This window comes from Protopterus annectens, chromosome 3.part1 (genome assembly GCF_019279795.1).
Source record: "Protopterus annectens isolate FY-2018-M chromosome 3.part1, PAN1.0, whole genome shotgun sequence".
In the NCBI taxonomy this organism is placed as follows: domain Eukaryota; kingdom Metazoa; phylum Chordata; order Ceratodontiformes; family Protopteridae; genus Protopterus; species Protopterus annectens.
In genome coordinates this window covers 1659213075-1659234708 of record NC_056732.1, presented here as the reverse complement: position 1 = coordinate 1659234708, position 21634 = coordinate 1659213075, and the positions used below count along the sequence as shown (strand labels likewise).

Below are 21634 nucleotides of genomic sequence, written 5' to 3'. Positions count from 1 at the left end.
TTTAGAAAGATGTAGTGAGAATCTTGGGGCATGGTGGTGGATCTGTAGCAAGCTACAATTTGGATTGCAGTCTTACCTAGTGTTAGTTGCACCTGGAGAATTTCAGATGCATTGTGTTGGGTAACTAGCCTTGAGGTGTGAATATCCTTGGTGAATATGGACACTCCTCCACCTTTAGTGTTTTGGTCTTGGTTTGGTGGCCAAAAAGTGTGGCAAGAGTTGTAGCCTGGTATTGCAGGGGTGCTCCCTGGAGCTTTGAACCAGGTCTCTGTTACTGCACAGATATCGATGCTCTCCATTTTTAGGAGTGCCTCGAGAGAGAGTGCATTTTGAGGTTTAGACTTCTAGCATTGAGTAGCATTACCTTCAGATTTTGCATGCTTGTATCTGTTACGGTGGTGGTTTTGTCCTTTGAACCTTGCCTAAAAAAGGCACTATAGGGGTGGCAAGAACTTTAGCTAGTAACCTGAATCTCAGGGGTAGACAGATACTGGATCCCCTTTGAATGACACCAGCAGCTTAGCCAATTGTTGAAGTCAATCATTTTGTCCTTATACTGTGGTATCATTCTGGGTGAAGTCAGGATGCTACTCAGGGCTAGAGTCATACCTGCCTGGGCCAAATGATCTGAGAGCACTTCCATGTCTCTTTTCATGTAGTCCAGGGAGGTACATCTCAAGTCATTCACTCCAACATGGATAATGATAGAGTCATATTTGTACTTGCTGTGGAGTGACTTGAGTGCATGCATTATGTGGGAGATCCTGGCACCCGACAGGCAGCTGACTGTAATTTTCTCCTTGTTCAGTCTGGTGAGTGGGACATCAGTGTGTGTAACTATAGAGTCACCTATGACTAAAGTGTTGGGCACGTTGTCTTGCCTTATGGGCTGTTGTTGGGTGGAACACTGGTGTTGTGAGCTATGTGTCACTTTGATTGTGACTGGTGTTTGTTTGATTTTCAGCTTCGGAGGTCCTTGTTGCTTGGACAGGATAATGTTAAGGGCCTCTGCATATGTGGGTTTAGTGTTGCTATGGGTGGGTGTTGATGGTGTGGGTTTTGAAGGGCTATGTGTTGCTTGACATATAGTGCAGGTGTTAACCTTCTCCTCTTGACTGTCTAGCACAATCTTGGTTGGAGAGAGGTTTGCTTCCAGTTTGGCTATGTAAGTGCATCTCTCACAGGTGGTAGTGTTGGGTGGTAGGAAGAGACGATTGTCTGTGTACATGAGGAAGTTGTTGCATTGCCCCAGTATGTCCAGATTCACCAGGTGGACAGGAGAAATCACCAGAAGATGACCCTTGGACATGCCAGTTTAGGTGCTTTTTTTGTAAAGTACAAGAGCTGCTTTCCCTTACCTTAGTAAGGTACTTTGCAATTATAGGCTGTTTAGTGCCTACGATTAATTTCTCCTTATTGGCAAGGAGAGTTGAGTGCTTGTATCAATTTAAGGCTTTCTAGTGCTTTCCAGCAGATTCTAGAGCAAGTGCTAGTCACGGAGTTTCAGATTTTAGTGCTACTACTGAGAAACCAGCTAGTTCTAAGGGGAGATTTGAAGAGCAAACTTTCTGGCACCAGGGATAGTTTAACCATAGCCCCGTGGTGCTGCACGATGCGAAAAATGTGCAAACACGCGGGTTTTTAATTCAGAAAGTTGAAAGGGATAGAATTCAGCCCAAAAAGGCTAATAAAATTCCAGTTTCAGAGCTGGAAACCACTCCTCTAGTGTTAGATAAGCAGTACAATACTCACCACTCCCACTCATCCAGGAAAAAAGAGGTCATTGTTCCCCTCTACTCATCACTCATTAGACCCATTGTAGAATACAGCACCTCACAAGACATCTACAACAACTGGAAAGGCCACAGAAATACCTCACAAAGAGGATTACCAGCCTCAAACAGATGCCCTATGCAGACAGTCTCAAAAAACTCCAGCTTTACTCCTTCGCATATCACCTACTCAGAGGCAATCTCTGCCTAACATATACAAAGCTATGTCAAACCCAGAGCTGCTGGACATGCTCCACTTAAAGAAATCCCAGTCCCTCCGAGCTACACTCTCTACGGACCTAAACCTTGTCACCACAATAAACAGAACATGCTGGAGGGACAGATTCCTGTCCCAGAGACTTCCCATACTCTGGAATAAACTACCTATCTATATCAAAAAAAGCTCCTCATTAGCACTCTTCAAGAAAAGTCTTGATGACTGGATGGGAGATAGGAAATTCATCTCGGGGATCACTTCTGTGGCTCTGCTTGACAGGGGCACAGGAAAATAATTTTCTTGGGTGGTGAAAGCCAGGGTACTTTTTTGGCTAGGCTTATATAGGCCCTAGGGCCAATAGCCTAGTACCTGCCTATAAACCTATGAACCTATAAGAGCAATATTTAAAATATGTCCCTATTTTTGGGGCTTTGTCCCCTCACTATTTTTGGCTTTGTCCAGATTTCTTGTACTTTGAAGATGAGAGGTATGGTTCCTGAGTAGTTATGGTGTAAAAGAAGAAACTAATTGTAGTAAATCAGAACATCATCATATGAGCCATGTACTTTGGGTGAAATTCTTGGTTTCCTTATTTTGTTGACAGTGTTTATTATTTGGCTGTGGATAATCTATGCAGCATAATGCTTACAGTGTTAATATTTTAATTATGAATACATTTTCAATTTTGCTTGTTTTTTATGTATATGGGTGTGAAATGTTCTGTATTGGGTTATAACAGTTTGTCTGGCACTTAGTGCAGATAACCAAGGTTGGATGTTGTTAATGTGATGCTTCATGTAGTGCAGGGTTTGATTCCTGCATTCTTCATTTGTCTACACTGTGACTCTGATCAAGTCACTTCAACAGATGGCTCCCTACATCGCAATCAGATCATACAAAATTGTGCAACCAGTCATTGTATAGAGTTTGTTAAAAGTCTTAATCAGCAACTCTGTACAATATCAGGAAAAAAAAGCATCAAGAAACAAAATGCAGTATGTATATAACTTCATGAATCTTCTGGCAGCTGCTCGTTAGCTTGCTGTTACTCTACATTACCTGACAAGCATAAGGTCAGTTTGTTTGTGTCTTTTGGATTTTACCGGTTAGGGGTCGCCACAGCGGAACTCCGGTCCGCTAATGATTGGTAGTTGATTTTACGTGCCGAGTTACCAGCCCTGATGCACAACCTTCAACGAAGGTACACCCATTCACGCATGTCTCCATGCAGAAGATGCTCTAGCTGTGAATCGAACCGGACAGCGTCTTACTGTGAGGTGACAATGCTACCGCAGCACCACCACTGCGGACCGTCAAGCATAAGGTCAGTAGTTTGAGAATTGTTCTGGGTAAGAAAAATGTTTAAGATTATATTACCCATGGTGCCTTTTGACATTATGATCACTATTTAATTATTTATTTTACTGAGACTAAGTCTTAATTAAGACTTATTCTTAGTCTGTGTTCGGCCCCTTACTTTTCTCTCTGTGCATGTTTTATGGTGGGGGTATGAGGTTTATTTATTGATTTATGTTTACACAGGGCTTGTTGATAAGCTTGAGTCTCCTACCCACAGACAAATTTCAGTGTTGTTCTTGATGTCCCCCTCCCCCCCCCCGATATCGTACAGAGTCACCAATAAGGACTTTCAAAAAACTCTGTAAGATAACTGGTTATACAGTTTTGTATGATATGATTGTGAAGTAATGATCCTCAAAAGACAGTGCTTTTGGTCTGCACCTGAAAAGGGACACTTGCAGCCGATTGATTGTCCTAGGTCATTAGCAAATGCTAGCATTACACTTTTGTGTTATGAATTCCTGCAAACTTCATTAGTTAGTGCTGTATTATATGTTATTTGACTATAAATGCCAGCATATGTTTTGAAGTTTAATAGGTTGCCAGATGCATTTTCAATAAATAACATTTAAAGAGAAGGGAAGTTTACTGTTGATAATGCTGAATCTGTTTTCATTGTGACAGTGGCTAGTTTTATTTAGTCAATGGCTGTCTATTTTTGCTGCAAACTTTGAAGTAAAAGTACTAAATTAAATCCAACATTCTGCAATCACTGTAAAAGTAAAAAGAAAATATTATGTATAGTAAATGGTTTGAACAGTGTTTTCTGGTTATTTGGGAGAGACAGCAAAATAATTGTTTATTGGTATGGTGGTGGGGTTAAAAATCCTTTTCCCTATCAAGAGGTCTATTTGGCCGTGATCTGGCTGTGGCCCCCAGCCTCCATTTTCCTACTTATTTCATTTTTGCCTTGTATACTCCTGTTCTTTTGCCTTTATTGACCCAATCCAAAATGAATTGTTAGCTTTTGTTGGAGCCTTTTGTCCCTAACATCTATTTGTATGCTGTAGGGTACATGGTGGATTATTGGTAGTGTCTTCATCATGGCTACATTAAATCTCCTAAGCAATGTATAAGTCTTCTCCTTTCCTCTCTGCAGAGTATCCCTTATTTTTTTCAGCTTCTTCTAGGTTTCCTTCTTGACTCTCTCATCATAATTGGGGATATCTGCCCCTTATATCTCACGTATTTCCCTACTCCACTTTCTTTTCCTAGTCGTACTACCACTATTTTTTTGTTGTTCATAGGTTCATAGGTTCATAGGTTCATACTAGGCTATCTGCCCGAGGGCATTTACAAGCCTAGCCCATAGTTTTGTGGCTTACGCCACCCCTTTAGTATGGGGAACTATACCCATTATTTTGCTGTGCCTCTGTTGAGCAGTGACACTGAGGTAATCCCTGGGGTATATCTGCGATCTCCCATCCATTGGTCAAGATTTCTTATAATAATTGTTATACCTGAGTCCTACCACTTCCTTAAACTTCTCAAATGTCTCTCCCATTGGTGCAGCTATATCACCTGACATTAACATACAGTCATCTGCATATAATAAAAACTGAGATTTAATACCCTCCAATTCTTCAAGCATTGTTAAGTTGTGTCTGGCTTCCATAGCCAGCTCCTCATTCTCAATCATAAACAGGACTGAGGATAGCAGGCATCCTTGTCTGATTCCCATCTCAGTCCTTGTCTCCTCAAATATTCATTTATGATAATCCTCCATTTCAATTTCTGCATCTTGGTATATAGCCTGTATCCAATGCGCGAAATGTTCCACTACCTGCTTTGGCTACTGTGACTTCAATGGCAATTCCTACCTCACCATATAAATCCCTCCTTTCCCCTTCGTGCTTCTGTTTTTCCCTGTACATAAATACCTGCAGGCCTGACTATTTTTCTACTTTCCTTCCCTTACCTAAGTCATTTGCCTTGCTTTCATTATTTTTGACAATACTTCACCAAATCCTCATGCCGATACATTTGCCAAAAATCTTGATATCTACATTATTCAAAGAGATACCCTGGTAATTCTGGTCTTTCCCATACTTTCAGATATTTTGCCCAAGTCTTGTATTTTCTTGTAATTCCTCTTCTAGGACCTTACACATTTCCTCCACTCCCCATTTGCAGAATGCTAGGGTAAATCAGCCTGGCCCTCCAGCTTTCCTTTTCTTTATTTTGTATATGGCTTTCCTTATCTCATCCCTTGTTGTCTCTGCATTCAGCTTATTTCTTTATTCATTCTCCAGTATATATCCCTCTAAACTGTTTCCCCAGTTCCATTCGGAGACTTCTGTTCCTCCCCATTGCTTGTAAATCTGCCCGTAGCATTCCCCGACGCTTTCGCCAATTAGCTCAACCTCTTCTATTCTCCATATCCTCTACCCCCATCTCTCTCTCTGTCTTTGCTGGATGCTTCTTGTATGTTTGCTAGCTGTTTCCCTTGTGCTTCTCCACACTTCACCAGTTGGCTACCCAGTACCAATGTTGTATTTTTTCCTCCATAATAATTTTACTCTCTCCCTTATTGCTTTTTCTTTGATCTGTTGTGGTTTCCTTCTACTTTCTTTACTTCCATCTTCCTTTTGTATAATCTCTATCTCTCTCTCTCCGGCTCCTCAATCATCCTTCCTTCTTTCCTTCTGCACTCATCAGTTTCCCCTGACACTGACCTTGGTCTGTCCCACCAGAACTCTTCTCATTTGTCCTTGTGCTTAATATCATCCTAAATTAATTCCTTTATAGTTCTTTCAGTGTCTGTTTCTTTTCCTGTCTCCTGCCATTTATATCTAACCCACCTCCACCCGCCTCGCATTGGTTTCTGTTCCTGCACTTACCTTAAGAAGCACTTCTGCATGATCTGGTATGTGTCTTTCTTGTATTTGCATTGTATTCATTATTTCCATTAGGGTTTTCCTTCCCCAATATCTGTCCAACCTACTTACCTTTACCAAAAATGTTTCTTGTGAAGGTGCATTCTCTCTCTCCATTGGCTATTTTTCCCTTACACTTCCAGGTAATGTCTTATTCCCTGTTTCCACATCTGGCATTGCATGTCCTCCCAACATCTCTGGGTCACCTGTCCTCTATCTAAGGTTGCTCTTCCAGTCCATGTCTTGTAGGTGATTAAGAGTTTTACTGCCTGGGTTATTTAGCTGTCTGTGATCACAATGTTTAAACTTATCAACACCCTCAGTATTGTGTGGCCCAAACCATACTCCTTCCTGCTGTCCTTCCAGAGTTACAGGGTATTTCAATCATGCAGTTGTTCATTTCATTCTTAGTTCATTTGCTATATCAAGCATAACTTTCCTTCTATTATATAGAGTGCTTGTGAGTAATCCTCAACCAGCTTTGTGAACATCCCAGCAAATGGGATAACTTGAAGTCTTTTTGCTTGCCTTATTATTATTTCATTTTTTAAAGCAAAGGAATGGAAACATGCCAAAATATGCCGGGGTCTGCTTTCTGCTGCTGCTTGCTCTCACCCCACTCCTCTCTATTAGTGTTTCTTTATTTTCTAGAATCACAAATCTGTCATTTAATAACTGCATTACAAATTGCTCCAGTTCACCATTGCTCACTCTGTCTTGTATTCCAATTACCCTGATATTACTCCTTCTTGAGAAATTTTCAGGATCATCAATCTTGCTTTTAATATGTCTGTTAGCGCCTGTATTATGAGACGCTGTTCCTGCAGCTCAGCTTTAACTGCTGCTTTGTCTTCCTCCAGATCTTACATATTCCCCTGTAGCTGTTCCACTTCTGTTTGTTTGAAAGCGCTCACATGATGGCTTACTGTGATTTTCTGTCAACCAAAATGCAGACTGCTCATTATTTACGATTTTAAAACCAATCATCTGTTTGTCCTTTTGTTCTTGTGCACTAATCTTTCCTACTGGGTTGTGTTTTCTCCCTGGAACAGAATTTTATCCAATATCTGCCGTCCCTGTCCAAAGTGTTGGGCTTAGACAGCCATTCTGGTTATTTTTTCTACAGTCTTATTTATTTATTTATTTATTTATAGTTTGTTTGCCAGGATAGTCCATTGGTCCATGACAAGCCCATTTTCAATGGAGACCCGAGGAGAAAAGCTCCAGAAAGTTACAAATTACAGATTTAACATGAGTAAGTTATTAAAGAAATGTACTGTGCACAAAAGAAGCAAAGTTAAACAAATAGAAAAACACATATTAGTAGAGTGCACATATTAGTACAATACAATAACAGTCAGTCTTCCTCTAATCTGGATTCTTTTTCAGTGACTATTTTATTTTGTCCTAAATTCTGGACATAAATCCCTGAGAGTTGTTTTTAACAGTCCATAGAGCTGAACATAGATGGAGATTTAAAACCTGTGGAATTAAAAGCTAGGGTACAAATCTTGAATTGTTAAGATAGCTTAATAAGGGGTCATAATATAAGATAACAAATACATCAGGCTTGCTGAGCAGTATTGTATTAAGGCTTAACATATGGACACCAAAATGGAATGGCCTTCCTATAAACATTTTAAAGTTTGTCACTTTTATCAGAACACCATGAAACCTTATACATAGCAATAACAAGACAATTTTCATAGAATCAAAAGCATGCCAGACATCTGGTGATTGCAGCTTCTTGCCAAGAAGGCCCAAAGAAGGAGGAGGAGGGATACAGGAAAATACATTTGTGAAAATGATAGGAATGTATAACTAACTATTCCTCCCTGGTACCTCAAAAAAAATGTTCAGAATTCAAAAGCTTCCACATAACTGAACTACAGAGTTCACTTCACTTTCACTAGAACTTTATAATCTGTGTTTAAGAAAAAATTAAGTTCATTCATTATTTAGCATCTTTTTGTTTCCCCATCTTATGTCAAAGCAAAGAACACAATAATAACACGTGTGTTGTACCTTCTCCTCAGATCACCATATTCACTTCAGAACGATCTCTACTTCTGCACTGATGATTGGAAAAGTCCATCTATATTTTTCATAGGCCATACCATCATGCTCAGGGCACTAATCTTGAGGACAAAATTCCATAGTACCTCAGATCCTGAATTACGAAAGGATGCAGCAAATTCTTCCATACTCCTAGATCTAATGCACCATATGCAGGCAGCAAAGATTTAGAGCAGAACGACTAAAATATTAACGTAAAGATTTGTATTTCTGCCCCACATAATCCTGACAAATCTTAAGGAAGGTTCAGGTGCAGATATCAGTCTGCTATCACTGTCCCTTTATGCCTCCCACTGAAACCTCTCATTTCTCTCATAGTGAGTTATACAGATACAATCCTCTGGAATACTTCCTGTACTTTCAGTATACTGAAACCCATTCAGTTTGGTTGCCTCTCCTTAATACTTTGTATCATGCTTATCTTCCTACAACCTATATATTTCCTGAAGCTGAGATCAGAATGAAGCTAACTACATGAATTTATTTTGCAAGTTCTGTGACTGAGAACGTGCAACTAAATAATACCTAGTCTTGTAAGTACATGTTTGGGCCTTAAAATCAACGCATTAGCCTTCAAGATACAGAAATAGACTTATCAGGAAAAGGGTTTTGATACAGCAAATACACAGGAATCCTGTTGGGGATCTGCAAAGGAAAATGGGTGAATTGTTATGGAATTTGAAGCTTCCATGTAACAGAAAATGCAGTCTATACAGGTGAGTGGAAATTCTTAGGCCATACCTTATGACATCTATAGTATGAAAAATCTTACTCGATAGTCTGACATGCAAATCCTGGGAGATAGCCTTCCTGTTACAAACCCACAGCTAAAATCACCCATAAAATAACTAGAAAGAAATTGTTCAGAAGAGCTGAGCCTTTTTTTTTTTTGAATAACTAACCCTCTTTTCCTGATACTGGAGCAAATTGCCCCAACCATATAATGAATAAAGCCTCCTTCTCTGAATTTCACCCAAAAAGACCTACTGCACTATATGCCTTTAAGAAGTTAGAGGTAACTTGCTTATGTAACTGGGAGGGTCTTGCTAGTGTCACTTGTTTGCAAAGTATTAATAGAACAGCATCTGTGCCTTTCTGTCTTGTGTATTCATAGGCCATGTGTCTCTAGTGATGTGTTACCTAATAATGCTTCTGTCAGATCTTTAGACTGGAAGCTAGGACAGGCTAAAAATCCTTGAAATGTAGGTTCCCCCAAACCCCAAAGAACAAAATGCCTATCACGGAAGACAATTTTGATCCAGGAAAACACGTAGGGAATGTTCCCAAAACCGTGTAAACAATTCTGCATAATGCTATAAAACAAAGAGATGATTCTGGAGATAAAAGATAGCCAATGCGAATAGTTTCAATTCCTACAAAAGAGCTTGTCTGTCTCATAGGTTCATAGGTTCATAGGTTGGTACTAGGCTATCAACCCTAGGGCCTATACAAGCCTAGCCATAACAATTCCCTGGCTATTTCTTCCCACATTATTTACTTTCCTGAACCCCTGTCTTGCAGGGCGACTGACGTGATCCCTGGGGTGAATTTCCTTTCTCCCATCCAATCGTCAAGGTTCCTCTTAAAGAGGTCCAAAGAGGCACTCTGCTTGACATGTATGGGCAATCTATTCCAGAGTCTGGGGAGTCTCTGGGTCAGGAACCTATCCCTCCAGCATGTTTTGTTTATTGTGATGACAAGGTTTAGATCCCTGGAGCGTGTAGCTCTGAGGGATTGGGATTTCTTTAAGTGTAGCATGTCCAACAGCTCTGGGTTTGACATGGCCTTGTATGTTAAGCAGAGATCGCCTCTGAGTAGACGATATGCAACAGAGTATAGCTGGAGTTTTTAAGGCGGTCAGCATAGGGCATCTGCTTTAGGCCTGTGATTCTTTTAGTGAGGTATTTCTGAGGCCTTTCCAGTTGTTGCAGATGTCTTGAGAGGTACATACCAAATGGGGCATTGTATTCTATAATGGGTCTAATGAGGGATGAGTACAGTGGGATAATGACCTCCTTTTTCTGGATGAAAAGCCCTTCGTGATGAGGTGTGCCACATAGAAGGATTTCCTGACTGTTGTGGCGATGTGGTTATCGAAGGTGAGACCACTGTCCACCTGTGTCCCTAAGTCTCTTATCATACTTTCTGTGTTTAGTGTACTGCCACCTATATGGTAATTCATGGATACATGTTTTTTCCCAAAGGGGATAACAATACATTTCTTGGCATTGAGCTTGAGCCCATGGCTCTGGCACCAAGCATCTGTTTCTGTAAGGCCCTTTTGTAGAGTATCCACATCATTTGGGGATTCGATAATGGCTCCCAGTTTGCAGTCATCTGCAAACTTTGTTAGCCAGAGTCCCTTAGTGTTGGCCTGTACTTCAGAGAAGTAGATGCCAAACAAGGCTCTCTGAGACTTGGTAGTGTTTACCCTGTTAGTACTACAATTCTGCAAGCTATGGAGGCTTGTTGTCTAATTTCTGTAATCTCTTTCATCCAGCATGTGGGTCCCTGTAATTTTTCAAAAGGACCAGGGTGGGACAATGAATCTGTACATTCCACAGATGTTATTTTGAGATGGTACAAGACATCAGAATTATTAGTGATCTGTAAAACTTACTGCTTGTATACCCTAGATGACCTTCTGGGTTTTAGTTTCAGTGAATATCATTTCATGTAAGCCAGTCTGGCAGCAACAGAAATCAGCCTTTGTCAACCTCATCAGTGCATTTTAATTAGTGTCTGAATTTTATTTACACCTTTTCCCTTGCATTAGAAGCAGCTGCTTAGATGCAGGTCAATATATATGTCTGAGGCTGTCTTCTATCGAAGCTCTCCTCAGTATGGAGAACATCAATGTCTGTGCTGTGACTGAAACCTGGTTCAAGGCTCCTGAGAGCACCCCGGCACTATCAGGTTTTACCTCATATCATGCGTTCCGGCCCCAAAACCCGGACTGTACCACAAAAGGAGGGGGTGTATCCATATTCATCAAAGATACCCACACCTCCAGGCTGGTGGCAACTCACAAAGCATCAGAGACCATTCAGGTGCAATTAACCATAGGCAAAACTGCTCTACAGTTTGTAGCATGTTACAGGCCACCCTCTCAAACTCAGGAACCCCACACAGCCTTCCTGAAGACACTGGAGAGTATAAATGTCTCTCCAAACACCATCATATTGGGTGACTTCAACTACCCAAACATAGACTGGGAACATTACTCAAGCCCCAATACCCTAGCCCAAAGGTTCCTGGAGTTCATAAACTCAAATGCTATGGAACAACTTGTCACCATTCCCACAAGAGGTGAAAATATACTAGACCTGATCATCACAAACATGGGGACAAAATGCTCCACACCAGAAGTATAGCCCTCATTGGTGAGATCAGACCATAAACTAATCTCACTAGAGATCCACATCCCGCCCCCAACAAAAAAGACCACAGTGAAGAACTTCTCAAAAGCCAACTTCATACTTCTTAAGACTGGTGTGGTATCCTTCAAGGCCCCTGAGCTATTGGAAACCACAACCCACGCTGCTGAATCCCTTACAAATGCTTTCTAAGAGCACCTCAAGGATTGCATGGATCAAGCAATCCCAAATAAAATCAAGACCCTTTCCACCAAAGGCAAGCGCCCGATCTGGTGGACTCCAGCCATAAACAAACTTTACAACAAGAGCAGAAAGCTACTACAAGATAGAGCAAAATCCCTAAAAGGGAAGACATCTCTGATCAATACTAGTAAAAAACTACTATCACTCATAAAATCATCCAAGGCCAACTTTGAGGGAAAAATCGCCAAGGACTCAAAAGACAATCATAAGGCCTTCTTTAGCTATGTTAGAAATCTGGGTGGAAACTCCCAGATATGCTCAGAATTAGTCCAAAATGATACAAAAATCACTGAACCCACAGACATTACAAACATACTGGCAGACAGGTTCAGTGAAAATGTCTCCCCTCCCTCCCCCCCAAAAGGAGAAATATCTATCCCAGCAGAGTGTAGCCTCCCAATCATCTCAAATGCCCAGGTGAGAGCTGCTCTCTCTAAAGCTAAAAACACAGCATCAATGGGACCGGATGGTGTCCCCGGCTGTGTGCTACACAAACTCAATGAGGAACTAAACCCACACATAAGGCTGCTGCTTAATCTTAGCCTTACCACAGGATACGTACCCAAAGAGTGGAGTATGGCAACTGTGGTCCCACTCCACAAAGGCGGTGCTTCTACGGACCCTGGTAATTACTGCCCCATAAGCTTAACAAGCCTGGTCTGCAAAGCTATTCAGAGGATCATAATGGAACTCATAAATAAAGACATAGGGGACCTACAGACATTGGATCCTACCCAATTCAGCTTTGTCAAGGGCAGATCATGCCTCTTGAACTTGGTCGACTTTTTTGAAACAGTCACCAAGGCCATTGATGAGGGAAGGCAGTTCACACAGCCTACCTTGACCTAGCAAAAGCTTTCGACACAATACCCCACTCGGGTATCATAGAAAAGCTCACCAGCTTAAATGTAAACCCATATGTCAGAAGATGGGTTGCAAACTGGCTCAAGGACAGAACCCACAGGGTTAGAGTTGCTGGTGCCATGTCAGACTCCATGCCGGTCACAAGTGGTGTCCCACAGGGCTCAGTCCTGGGCCCCCTCTTGTTTGGCATCTACTTTTCAGAAGTGCAGGCAAACATAGGAGGATTGTGGCTGACAAAGTTTGCAGATGACTGCAAACTGGGCACCATAGTTGAAAATCCATCAGACACAGATATCCTTCATAGAGGTCTCATAGAAACGGATAACTGGTGCCAGAGCCATGGCCTTAAGCTAAACGCCAAAAATGTATAGTCATACCCTTTGGTAAAAACAAGGTAACCCCAAGTTACCACATAGGTGGCAATCCATTAAGCACAGAAGAGGTTATCAGGGACCTGGGGACCCAAGTTGACAGTAACCTTTCTTTTGACACTCACATTGCCAAAGTGGTTAGGAGGACCTTCTACATTGTCCACCTGATTATGAAGGGATTCACATCCAGATCAAGGGAGGTCATTGTTCCCCTGTACTCTTCACTTATCAGACCAATGATTGAGTACAATGCCCCATTCGGAATGTATCTTACCCGACACCTGCATCAATTGGAAAGACCCCAAAAGTTCCTCACCAAAAGGATAAAGGGGCTCAAAAATATGCCATATGCTGCCCGACTGAAGAAACTCCAGCTCTATTCAGTCGCATACCGTCTGCTCAGAGGTGACCTGTGCCTGACATACAAGGCCATGTCCAACCCGGAATTAATGGACATGCTCCACCTCAAAAAATCCAAGTCCACCAGAGCCACAAGAGCAAGAGACTTAAACCTCAACACGGATATAAATAGGACGTGCTGGAGGGACAGATTCATCACCCAGAGACTCCCTATGCTGTGGAACAGAATCCCGGTCCATGTGAGACAGAGCACCTTGATATTTTCATACAGGCTGCTTTTTCTGACAAAATACGCATACAAGGACATTCATTCTGCTTAATTTAGCTGGTTCAGAATCCATTGAAAGAGAGCATTCATTTGTGTGCACCCACTGTATATGCAGGGGAGGAGGAACACCACCATATTGTGGTACAAAGCAAATCAAGGGGGACCCTCAGTGTGCAAAACGTAAATTTAGAGAAATGTGCAACACCCAAACAAATGTTACATTGGAAAGACACTTATTTTACACAGGAGATCAAAAACAAAGGGAAACATTTGCAGCATATATTACTGACTTGAGAAATAAGGCTAAAACATGCAGATTTGTTGATTTGAGAGACGAGTTAATAAAAGACAGGCTTGGGTGTGGTGTTAATAATGATGCAGTGAGAAAGATTTTGCTTTGAGACAGTGATTTAATGTTGAGCAAAGCCACAGAGATTTATCAAATATAAAAGCTTACAGAGAAGCACACCGATATGCAAACAAGTAATAAGAGCATGCTTCCAGCACCTTGTAGTACAAACATACACAGTATGCAGCACGTGGTTAACATAAACAGGCCCAAGCACATGGCAAGCACAGCTTGAGTTCAGGCAAAACCCAGTGCAGTTTCAGTAAGGCCTAGAACACACAAAGTTAAGCAAAGGGGTGACTCAGCAAAACCCAAGGCAGGCTTAATAGTCAACTGTTGTGACTGTGGTACAAATCATGAGCCCAAACGAGAAAAGTGCTTAGCTTTTAGTCAACAATGCCACAACTATAAGAAATGGAACCATTTTCAAAAGCTTTGTAACTCAAGCAAACCTCTTTGTCTGTTAATATATACCAGATAAGTGACACCCTACTGCTAAATAAACAACAAAACAGGTTGCACTTCTAGGACAGAATATCATCCCAGATTGCCATGACCAAAACAAATGACAGTAACAAATACCCCTTCTAGGATTATCATTAGCATATCTCCCACCTATGTCCAATATTAATAAGCTCAAAACACTTCAGCATCAATCACTACAGTCACTTAAAGTAACCATATATGTCACCGCTGTCCCATCATATTTACCTTTAGGTGCGTTAAATACAGTACTCCACTCCATTCTAACCTTTTTTTCAGCTAAAAAAAAAAAAAAAAAAAAAAAAAATAGAGCCATTTTGTATCATGAGCTATCCAACATTTTATTTTCCAGTATCCCTGCAAACAAAAACACTAATTAAATTGTACAAACACTGACCAGCCACTTTTCTATAGTTTGCACACTACATTGAAAGAACAGAAACAAATATCTAAGTAAGGCATTATACATCTCAATTGTTTTTCTATATAGTACATTGTTTTGTAACATTATGATGTAACCTGGTCTAAACCTATAAATGGTCATTGCTCAATTAGTGCTCTATCTGGACAAACAAAGTTAATAAATAAATAAACTTATGAAACTAGGCATGGAAATAACTTACCTCTCCAGAAAACAAAGATAATTTTATACAATTAAGAAACATGGCAAAAAATGCTTCCCAAAGGCAAAATTTCAATTACTTCAAACAAAACTAAAATCTTTAAGAAATAACCAGGAAAAAGTCACTCGCTGATCTCTACATAAAGACCCTTTTAGCTTCAACACATTACCCAGCTCTTCAGGATAACTAACCCCTCTAGATTTTCTTAAAGAATTCTTTTCTGTCTCCTCTACCATATAAATACCCTCAGTACTATTAGTATGCCTTCTCTATCTCCCTCTCCCACAATCACCTCTAGTCTACATAAAAAAACTGGACAAAGAATTTGCAAAAAGCCTATTAACAAATCCTGTCTGGTGGCCTTTTGCCATGGTTTATCACTCTAGGCAGACAAAACATTATTGCACCTCTTTTCCATCCGTACAGTCTATATCTCACCAATAATGTTATAACTAGCATACAAAAACAAGATGTAATTATAAAAACAAGACATAATTAAGTCCATTCCCAAACTATCCAATCTACTAGTAACAGAGGTCTTTCTTCCATTGTCATGTTTTCCAACATCTGGGAATACTTTGCTAACTAGTGTACGAGGCAAACAAAAACATGATTTTTGATACTAAGTCAAAGCTCTCCAGGTGTCCAAGCAATGGTGAATACTTTGCAACAACAGCCAACCTATTGAAACCATGACACAATTCAAGGAACTAGGAATCTGGCTGGATCACTCAGTCAACTTCACTTAATTTCACCTTTACACAAAAAAAACAATAAAATCTAAACTCAACTTCTCATTTTGTGGGGGGGGGGTTCTATATTAAATCAATGAACACTTAAAAAAGCGATCAAACCTATGTAAGTGAAAGCTTACAATCTCAAATGCTCGGAACATCGATTTTTTCCCAGGGAAAAAAAATCATTAGGCCGGTTTTGGGAGTTTGCCCTTTCCTCCACTGTGGTGTGATCTTGGAGTTGGTATATTTACATAGGGGGGTGTGAGGGTGAAACCCCCCACTTTATTTATTGTTTAAGTTTTTTTAATCACTGATCCGAGCATTTGGGATCATAAACTTTCGCTTACATAGGGTCGATAAATCAGCGTTCACATTTTTAAGCATTCGCTGATTTAATATAGACCCTTTGTGGGCAAGGAAAATCTCACAATTTTTCCCCAAAGGAAGAATGTTTATAATGAAAAGGGCTTCTCTAGCCCAGATTGAATATAGTCTCTGTGTTAGAGCAAACACCTTCAAGAAAAAAAAAAAGGTTTCTCTATAAACTACAACCAACAGAATATGTAGATTTATCACCTTGGTTCCTCATATAGAACACCATTGCTTAGTCCTATCAAAAGATAAATTTCTGCTAATGCTACAGAGATAAACATTATTACTTTCATGATTAGCATTTAAGTAACTGTACTAAAACACATTCAACTTCTTCTGAAGTCAGCTGATAGATGGTAAAACTTACAACTTTTATTCACAATACTTCCTCACTTTAGTCACTCCGCAGAGGAGACTCTCTGCTATCAGCCACCATTTCTCAATCATGGCCTAACAGGCCTGAGAAGCAATACCAACATACCTAAAAGAAATGTCTCCATTCGGGATATTCAGAAGTCACCTCAAAAATACCTGCACAAACAAGCCAGATGGTTTCCATCACAAAAGTGCAATGTATATATAAAAAAAATTCCTCATTCCCTGCCTTATATTCTCCTCTTGTGCATCCAGTGACAGTTAAATACACTTCACCAACAACATTCCTTCATATTATCACACTCCATACTCTTGCCTCTCTAGTAAGCTAGCTCTTACCTCACTGCCCCCACCTTTCTCTTCTTCTTCTTTTTATTTCAAAGTACATACTGTCCAGACAACATATTAACCAATTGTAAGCACCCTTATTCAAAGTACATATTGTCCCGACTACATATTAACCAATCGTAAGCTCCCTAATTGCAATCTCTGACATACTCTTCATTATTCTTATAACATATTTTGTATATCCCAAACTACCATCATTGTTAAATTTGTTGTAAAACCCTTATTGCTTTGTATTGCTTTTCCCTCTTGTATTACCAAACATGAACCTGAAAATGGTATATTTGAATCAGTGTGCTCAATTCCATTTAATAAATTAAAATAAAAATAAACATTGCTACTGATGTTCTGGATTCTTTTTGGAGGGGAAGCAATCTCTGATGAGATCTCAGCATGCATAGCCAGTGGTTTTAAAATTTCATGTCATAATCAAACCAGTAATTCTCCATAGCCTGTCCTCCTACTGTGATCACAACAAAGCAAACCAAATTCTGAACGGACATGGCCACCATCCATTTTCCTGCATACAATGAGCCCTTGTAAAGGGCCAGCAACCAATATATTTGAAAAATGCTTCATGCCATTTGTATCAATGGGAGCTCTTATCAGCCAAGCTTCATTTGCCCCCTCATACGTTAGTGTCCCTTTAAGTGCATGCAGAAACTATCATAGACAGATTATTCATCCATAAAATATATACTAATGGAATATATCCAAGACTCTATGGTTATACTCGAGAAAATCTTTTCAGAACTCAAAACTAATCCTTATGTTTATCTTACTAGTACAACTATTTTGACCAAACTTTGGGATTTCTGAGTACTAAAGACCATAATTTTAAATTTAACTTAGAGGCCTAGTTATTCCAAATCATATTGTAAATGAATCAATGTATTACTGAGAGCATTGGGTAAAATGGACTTAAGCCATGTGTAACAGCCTGAGTTGGGCTTGCAATTATTTTTCAGTAAAACATACAGAAAAGCTGGATTAAGCTGATTTTTCATAAATATTCTAGTTATTGATTTAAATACATTTCAAAGTGTGTAAAGTGTATACTGTATAAAAATAAGAGTTGTACAGAATATATAGCTGCCTTTAGAAAAAAATACATCAGAGCTGTTAAAATGTGAAACTGTCTTCTCAAATATGTACATTTTTGCAGTACGTAGTGTCAACCTATACCAAAGTGGGTGTTGAAACAAGACACCTTAAATTTATAATAATAATAAAAGTCAAACAGGAAATAAGGGGGAGGGGCCAGAGAGTAACTGTTGAGTGCTTGCTTTTGAAGTCTGCCCATTGGACCTGCAGCACTGGACAGTATCTCACTCCCAGATTTGTTTTTTTGTGACTCTGTGAAATTTTTGTTTCAGAACCAGATTGATGTCAGTAAAATATTTAGCTACTGGTAGGGATAGAACCTGATTAACTGTTATAGATTTGTATAACATCTATCCATTAAAAACAACTAATTTTGTACTTACTTGTACAAATATCTACATATTTGTTATTTATTTGCCATTTCAATTTAGTGGCTTGTTATTTTTATGACAGATTTTTAAAATAACTCAAAAGGTTATGACTGGTAGTTTTATCTTTTAATACAAAGGTATATGTATAGACCTGCTGACATCTCAACTGCTGGTATCCACCTTTTGAACAGCTCTTGCGCTCACATATAATTTTTTTAACAGTTCATAACTGTAGTGCTCAGATCACACATGATCAATCCCGCACATTTGAAATGTAGCATTGACATGTAACCAAATGGACGGGCTGCAAAAAAAAATGCAGATAGAAAATCTCGTGGCACCTTACCCCTACACACCTCAGCTTATATATAACACCACCTGTCACATCCCCCTGCGGAAAAGAGAAAGCCCCTAAAGCTGTTTGCTGCAGTCTCAGGAATTGACTTTTTTACTCTTACAGGAGCAAGCAAAGGGGTTTTGCTGTTTCACATATTCTAGATATGCAGTTAAGCAAGTTCTTGTCACTCTACTAAATACATTTTCTGTCAAATGTTATTTGGTGGAAATTTAATGGCCACAAACTATTTTTCATAAAGAGAAAAGAAGGCTTTTTTGAAGGGGCACCCTACATGGGGGAGGCTCCCACACCCCCAAGTTATGTAGACCAATTCCAAAGTCACACAACAGTGGAGAAAGGTGCAACTTCAGTGACTGAAAAGGGTACTTTCTGTCTGTTATTATTCAGCCAAATAGCATTGGAAAGAATTAATTTGCCAAACTGACAGTCTGTCAGATAAGCCACCTTGAAATTGAGAAAGAAGGTATTTGTAATGGAGAGATAACATTAACAACTCCTGGAAAACATTGTGTATATGTATGTGTGTTTGCAAAATACTTTTGCTCAGTGACAGACTAGTTCATAAGTACTTTTAATCACCAACTCTTGTTCAGTACTCATAGGTTCATAGGTGTTTACTAGACTAAAGACCACAGGGGCCTTTTTCAGCCTAGGCATGCATCCCAAATCTCTGACAAATTCTGGTACTCTAGATAAGTGTAAGCAGGGGCTTGGGAGGTGAAACATTTATAAGCAGCAACCTGGGAGATGAACCATTTACAGGCTGCCTGTGTCCATAGGAGACATAGGTACCAAACCAGAGATGAATTTCTTGCCCCCCATCCTATTGTCCAAGTTACATATGCATTGGGTTTAGAAGGAACTCTGCTTCACATTGATGGGGAGCTTGTTCCAGATAAGGGGTAGTCTCTGGGATACATACTTGTTTCTCCAGCAGGTCCTATTTACATCACACGCAAGGTAAGTCTTTAGAACAGACAATTTTGGTGCTGTTTGTTTTGCGGCTATGCAGGAGGTCCATCAGATTGGGGTCTGACAATGCCTTGTATATCAGGCATAGATCACCCCTCAACAGTCATAGGAGACAGAATACAGGAATAGGGCCTTGAAGCAGCCTGTATAACATATGTTACTTATGCCCTGTATTGTTTTAGTGGGGAACCTCTTTGGAAGTTCCAATTGGATATGCCTGGTTAGGAACATCTCAAGGGGAGCAATGATCTCAGTGATAGGTATGATCAATGCCAAATAAAGTGGAACCATGACTTCCTTGGACTTAGATGCCATCCATTTATTTATAAGTTGCACAACATACAATGATTTCCTCACTACTGTAAACACATGATGGCCAAAGTCTAAATTACTGTGCATGTGTGTCCCCAAGTCCATGACAACTGGGTCAGCTGTTAATGGTGTGTTGTCAATATGATAGTTAGCAGAGGTGAATGACGTCCTGAAGGATACTATTATGCATTTCTTGGCATTTACTTTTAGTTCACGGCTCTGACACTAGTAGTTTTTCTGTGTCAGCCCTTCCTGAAGAACATTTTTGCCAGTGGGAGATTGAATGACAGCTCCTAATTTGCAATCATCTGCAAATGTTATCAGCCAGAGGCCACTGACATTGATTTAGACAGAGAAATAAATGTCAAAAAGGATTCAACTAGTCCTCAGACAATCTTTAGCCACAACTCAAGCAATAAGTGCAAAAATACATGCAATACATATATGGATAGCCAGAGAAACTAGTCAATCAGCAAATTGTTGAGATGTGGTAGAGAACAGAATGCTCAGAGAAAACCATACAGGCACGGACAGAAGACACAAATGTCAGATAGAATGTGATCAGTGGTCATGACTGGCTGAACTCCAGATATCAGTGCTGTGAAACAGACATCTTAACCACTCATCCAAAATTCTGCTTCCATAAACGACAGCAGAAGTATTTGTCAATTTTTTCAAGCTTGGTCTCACATGAAAAATGGGGAGGGGGGTATGGGTAACACATGCATATATTTGAACATATGGAGCAAGACAATGACATTTATTTTCTCACCAAATATTCCCTTTTTAAGATAGTTTAAGGAATCTAGTCAATAGCTTATAGCCAGCAGTGAACCAAGATGAGACAGTGGGTAAATTATTTCCAAAATGAGTAACTTTCTCATATGGAAGGCTTTTGAATTAAAAAAAATGAATTTGAAGGCTTAAAGGTTTGTGGGAGTAGGGAAAAGTTCATATGCATATGGGCTGTATAAGGTGTGTAACAGAAACAAAAATTATCAGGTACCAAGATAAATGGGAAAATGTTTAATTCTTTGGACAATTTTCATTGCTATTCATGTGTGGTAAACCAAAGGAATGGCTAAAGTACACATTCTGGAACATCTTGGAAATATCAGTAAATCTAAGTTGGATAATCCAATTGCAGAGCATTTTCAGTGGGCCCATGGGAGTTCTGATGAGAGTTTTTTTCTTCAGTGTGCTAGCTAAACCATACTTTGATAGAGGGGATGATTTTATTCACAAATTATTAAAGTTGAAAAGCAAGTTTATTTTAAATTATAAGACTATGCAACTGAGGCGGTTGAACATAGAGGTTAACATGATTGTTTAAATAATGCTTGTAATAAGTTGTGTAAGAAAGTGTTTTTTGAAAAATCATTTAAGTTATATATTTAAAAATTTAATATGTATGTATTATATCGCACTGAGATTCATAGGGCTATGCTAT

General features: G+C 39.7%; 1 protein-coding gene across 2 annotated transcripts in view; it reads left to right on the top strand.

The window, feature by feature from the left end:
• Positions 1 to 21634, top strand: part of LOC122798604 (ubiquitin carboxyl-terminal hydrolase 47-like) — a 766891-nt gene that overhangs the window by 93514 nt on the left and 651743 nt on the right. The gene's annotated exons all lie outside the window — the stretch shown is intronic.